Source organism: Hyperoodon ampullatus, assembly GCF_949752795.1.
Source record: "Hyperoodon ampullatus genome assembly, chromosome: 4".
Taxonomy (NCBI): Eukaryota; Metazoa; Chordata; class Mammalia; order Artiodactyla; family Ziphiidae; genus Hyperoodon; species Hyperoodon ampullatus.
In genome coordinates, this window is record NC_136917.1 from 37,908,769 (window position 1) to 37,914,071 (window position 5,303).

A 5,303-nucleotide genomic window follows, 5' to 3' on the forward strand; every position below is an offset into this window, starting at 1 on the left:
CCTGCCCACCTCACCTGGGGGGCTGTCTACACTTGCCCACATCACCTGAGAGCAGTCTACACCTACCTACCTCATCTGGGGGGGGGTCTGTCCCTGTCCCCCTGCAAGTGGGTCAGCGGTACTGTTGGCCCAGTGGCCATCTCAGGCCCTGCCCGCTATTGACCCAGTCTCCTGCAGAGTCAGGTGAGTCCACCCACAGAGCAGAGGGTGCTTGGAGCTGCTGGTGGCCTAGTGACTCTTTCGTTCTCTCCTGGCCCAGGGCGTGTCCAGAACATTCCTGGCACTGAGCTGGCATCTTCCCCAGGACAGAAACAGCCTGACTGGCAGAGCTAGAGCGTTCACTCTGGCACTTTTATTTCCAGCCTGTTTGCCCAGAAGGCAGAACAAGCCAGGATGCCCATGTGGGACTGAATTGTCTGGCCCTCAGTTTTCTCCTCCATCAGATCTCAGAACTGGCGTGCCATCTGAGGCAGGTTCCTGCTCTCTCACTTGTCGGGAGACTCCAAGAATGAATGATTGAGGCCAGGTTGAAGCCCAAAGGACAGACAAAGGTGCCGACCCCCCAGACACTGGTGCCTGGAGGTGTCTGACTCTGAGCCATGCTGAGGGCTCTGGTGCTGGTAAGAAGGGCCTCAGCTCAGTTCGCACTCTCAACTCCTCCCAGGACAGATGCAATGCCCCGCATGGCACTCTGTCTGAAGGTTTATGGCCCTGGGTGATGTAGATGGGTGTAGACAGCCCTCAGGTCAGGTGGGTGGCTGCAGACAGCCCCCAGGTCAGGTGGGCGGGTGCAGACAGCACATGTTATGGGGACTCACTTTGAGGCACAGCCACCCAGCTGAGAGAGCACCCCAGGAGGGGCTTCACAATGATGAAGCACTGGACAGGACCTGAAAGCTGAGAAGGAGCCGCAGGGGTACAGAGGGTGCATCACTGAGTGGTCCCCCAAGGGTGGCCTGCAGGGGATGCCTGGGGTCTGTCCCAGCAACAACGTGGCTGTTTGGGGGTCCCAAGGGAGACAAGCTGAACAGCAGTCTGGGGTCTGATGATCATGGAGGGTGTGTCTTTTGCCCTGAAGGAGAAAACCCAGCAAACTGGGGTTTCAGGGAAGTGATTCTGGGGACATCTTATCAGACGTTTCTGCTGTCAAGTGTGGAATAGCAAGGCTGGTGCATGTGCTTAGAAGTGCAGGCAAGGCACCTGCAGGCCTTCAGGGTCACGCTGACACTGCCCTGGGGCCCGTATCTGACCTGAGAACTGACGGGCTGGACATGGCTGGCCCGGGGACCGCCTGCCCATCACTGCCCTCACCGGGCTTGTGTGCACTCCCAGCCCTGAGGAGATGGGATGGGTCCCATGGGACCAAGAGAGGAGGCTGGCTTGATTTCTGGGTACCCCTATTCCAAGATGGTCCACAGAAGCTAGACTCAACCCTCCCCACTTCTCCATGCTCCTTGGAGCAGGCACGAACTCCTTCCTGTCGACAGGGCACTATGTGACATCGCTGTGCTCAGAGGGGCATCTGAGGACTGCTGGCTTCTCCCAGACCCAGGCAGGGCAGAGTCCAAGAGTACATTTCAGACCCGTTTGTCCCACTCAGCAAAGTTCTCAGATGTCTCCCCCTCCTTGAAAGTCTTGGTCCCGTGTCCCATTCTCCTGCATCTCCACTTTTTAAAAAAAAATGTAGGGGAATATGGCCAGTATTTTGTAATAAGTGTAAACAGAGTGTGACCTTTAAAAATTTATTAGAGAAGCAGCTGCGTCATCACATTACTGGGCTGGGCAGCCGCCCGCGGAAACTTGAAATGGATGACGGGTTGCTGGCAGGTGGTGGGCTGGGGTCGGAGGCTATGGCGCCGGACCCCGAGTGCACCGGCTGGGCTGTGGAAGAGGAGCCGGGGCCCCTCGAGAAAGGTTTGTTCGAAGATGAAGATTCATGCAGTGATTGTAGCGATCATGATAAACCAGGTACTAGTTTACCAAGTTTTGTGCCAGAAAGTCAACTTTTGTTCTGTGAGTGATTCAGCGCTTATCAGGATCACATTTTAGCTGACTGCAAGGCCTCTGAGGTAAAAGAATTCACAGCTGAGTTCTTAGAGAAGGTCCTTGAGTCATCTGGATGGCGGGCAGTCTGGCACGCTAATGTGTTCGAGGTGCTGGTTGCAGTCACAGATGTGGACTTTGCAGCCTTGAAGGCAGTGGTGAGGCTTGCTGACCGGACCTGTACCTCTGTGAATCTCAAGTGAGCACTTTTACTTTGGAGTGTATGAAAGAGCTCCTTGATCTGAAGGGACACTGGTTGCAGGAGCTGTGGGTGGTGTTTGATGATTCTGGAGTATTTGACCAGACAACACTTGCAATTGAGCATATCAGGTTTTTCTATCAGAACATTTGGAGGAGTTGGGCTGAAGAAGAAGAGGATGAGTATGATTATTTTGTTAGATGTGTTGAACCTCGACTGAGATTGCATGATGACATTCTTGAAGATCAAGTTCCTTCAGGACTTATTGTTGACTATCAAAATCTGTTGACTCTGGGCTTCCCTGGTGGCGCAGTGGTTGAGAGTCCACCTGCCGATGCAGGGGACACGGGTTCGTGCCCCGGTCCGGGAAGATCCCACATGCCGCGCAGCAGCTTGGCCCGTGAGCCATGGCTGCTGAGCCTGCGCGTCCGGAGCCTGTGCTCCGCAACGGGAGAGGCCACAACAGTGAGAGGCCCGCGTACCGCAAAAAAAAAAAAAAAAAAAAAAAAATCTGTTGACTCAGTGTGAGGAGAGTTACAGGAAATTTTTAAATCTGAGAAGCTGTTTGTCAAATTGTAACTCTGATTCTGAGCAGGAAAACATCTCCATGCTGGAAGGGTTAAAATTGTATTCAGAGATCGAACAGTTGAAACGAAAGCTAAAACTCACTGAGAATCCTTTGTTGAGATATGTTTGGTTATCAGAAGAATTCTAATATACAAGCAAAGAGCATCCATCCAAATGGCCAGGAGGTCACCCACGTGGTCTCTTCCACCATGATGATTGGTCTGCTGCAGTCCCTGCCCCGGGATAAGCTTTGTCCAGAGCCTTGTAAGGAAGAAATAGAAATTCAGTTCCATAGTGATCTATTGTCTGCTATAAATGCCTGCTATGAGGGCAACACTGTTATTGTTTGTCCTGGCCATTACGTGGTACATGGTACATTCTCCATTGCTGACTCCATTGAGTTGGAAGGGTATGGTCTACCAGATGATATTGTGATAGAAAAGAGAGGCAAAGGAGACACTTTTGTGGATTGTACGGGTGCGGATATTAAAATCTCAAGCATAAAATTTGTTCAGCATGATGCCGTGGAAGGAATCTTAATTATTCACCGTGGCAAGACTACACTGGAAAACTCTGTCCTGCAGTGTGAAACTACAGGAGTCACAGTACGAACATCAGCAGAATTTTTAATGAAGGACTCAGATTTTTACGGTGCCAAGAGTGCAGGTATAGAAATATATCCCGGGAGTAAGTGCACCCTGAGTGACAATCGGATCCACCACTGCAAGGAAGGGATCACTGCAAGGAAGGGATCCTCATTAAGGACTTTTTAGATGAACATTATGACATTCCCAAAATATCCATGGTGAATAATGTCATACGTAATAACGAAGGTTATGGTGTTGTCTTGGTGAAACCTACAATTTTCTCTGACCTGCAAGAAAATGCCCAAGATGAAACGGAAGAAAATAAAGCACTTAAAGTTCAGACAAGTGGAGAGACAGATGTAGCTGAAAGAGTGGATCTAGAAGAGCTGATTCAATGTGCAACTGGTAAAATGGAGCTTTCTGTGAGAACTGACCTTTCTGAGAGAGTTGAAAGCAATTGCGAAATTGTAAATGAACGAGTTGCTGCCTCCACACAAAAAGGCCAGATGAAGAAGAAAAGGTTGAGTGAACTGGGGATCATGCAAGCTGATAACAACTTAATGTCACAGGAGATGTTTGTTTCAATTGTGGGGAACCAGTTCAAGTGGAATGGGAAAGGGAGTTTCGGCACATTTATGTTCTGACCACTGTGATGTAAATAGATAGCAAAAGATTGGATTTTGCACATGCTGCCCCCAAGAATCACTGCTGCTATCATACTTTGCTTCATGTCTGTATTTTGTATCTGATATATTTGATTGGGTTTGAGGGAAACGTAGATTTATTTCTGTCTGCAGGTGTTGCACATGAAACACTCTTTATAAAGAAGGTCATAAAAACATAAAATAGAAAATATTTGGAGATTTCTTATCTAGAAAGTCTTGCTTTTTCAAACACATAGTTCTCATATTAAGTCTATTAGTAACCTTCTAGTATAAATACACTTTAGCACTTCAAAGAGGAGGAAGAAAGGCAGGGAATGCAAGATGAGTGCACAAAAACACAATAGGCCTCAATGTGCAGTATTCTTTTTTTTTTTTTTTGCGGTACGCGGGCCTCTCACTGCTGTGGCCTCTCCCATTACGGAGCACAGGCTCTGGACGCGCAGGCTCAGAGGCCATGGCTCACGGGCCTAGCCGCTCCGTGGCATGTGGGATCTTCCAGGACCAGGGCACGAACCCGTGTCCCCTGCATCGGCAGGCGGACTCTCAACCACTGCACCACCAGGGAAGCCCAGAAAAGTATATTTTTTATAAACAGATTGATTGAGGTATAGCTGACATACAATAAACTGCACATATGTATTCAACTGGCTAAGTTTTGACACATGTATCCGTCTGTGAAACCACCACCGCAATCGAGAGCGTGGACACAACCGTTACCCCCCCAAAAGTCCCTCAGGACCTAAAAGAAAACTGTTTGCTGTCTTCTACCCGCAGCACTTCTGACACCAAACGTGTGGGTTTTCCACACCAAGGAACTCTGACACTAGCCCCCCTGGAGTTAGCGCAAACCCCACACGTGAAGCGCTCAGGTGAAGCGCTCAGTCCCACAAGACTGGCCCCATTTCCAGTGCCAGTCGCAAGGCTAGGCCTCCAGGATTTCTGAAAGACCAGTTATACATCATGGGTTCCAAAGACCCCCTTCTTGGGTTCAACAATTGGCTAGAATGGCTCACAGAACTCAGGAAAACACTTTACAATTACTTTGTTGTTGTTTGTTTTTTGTTTTTTTAAATAAAGGATACAACTCAGGAACAGCCAGATGGAGGAGATGCACAGGACAAGGTATGTGGGAAGGAGCACGGAACTTCTGTGCCCTCTCTGGACAATGTCACCCTCCCAGCACCTCCACGTGTTCACCAACTCAGAAGCTCTCTGACCCCACCCTTTTGGGTTTCTATGGAG

General features: G+C 49.4%; 1 pseudogene across 1 annotated transcript; it reads left to right on the top strand.

Moving 5' to 3' along the window:
- Nucleotides 1-1,805: 1,805 nt before the first annotated feature.
- On the top strand, nt 1,806-4,040 carry LOC307051477 (SHC SH2 domain-binding protein 1-like; annotated as a pseudogene). Its single transcript has 2 exons — nt 1,806-2,468; nt 2,930-4,040. The product of its transcript is annotated as an SHC SH2 domain-binding protein 1-like (transcript).
- The last annotated feature ends 1,263 nt before the right edge of the window (nt 4,041-5,303 follow it).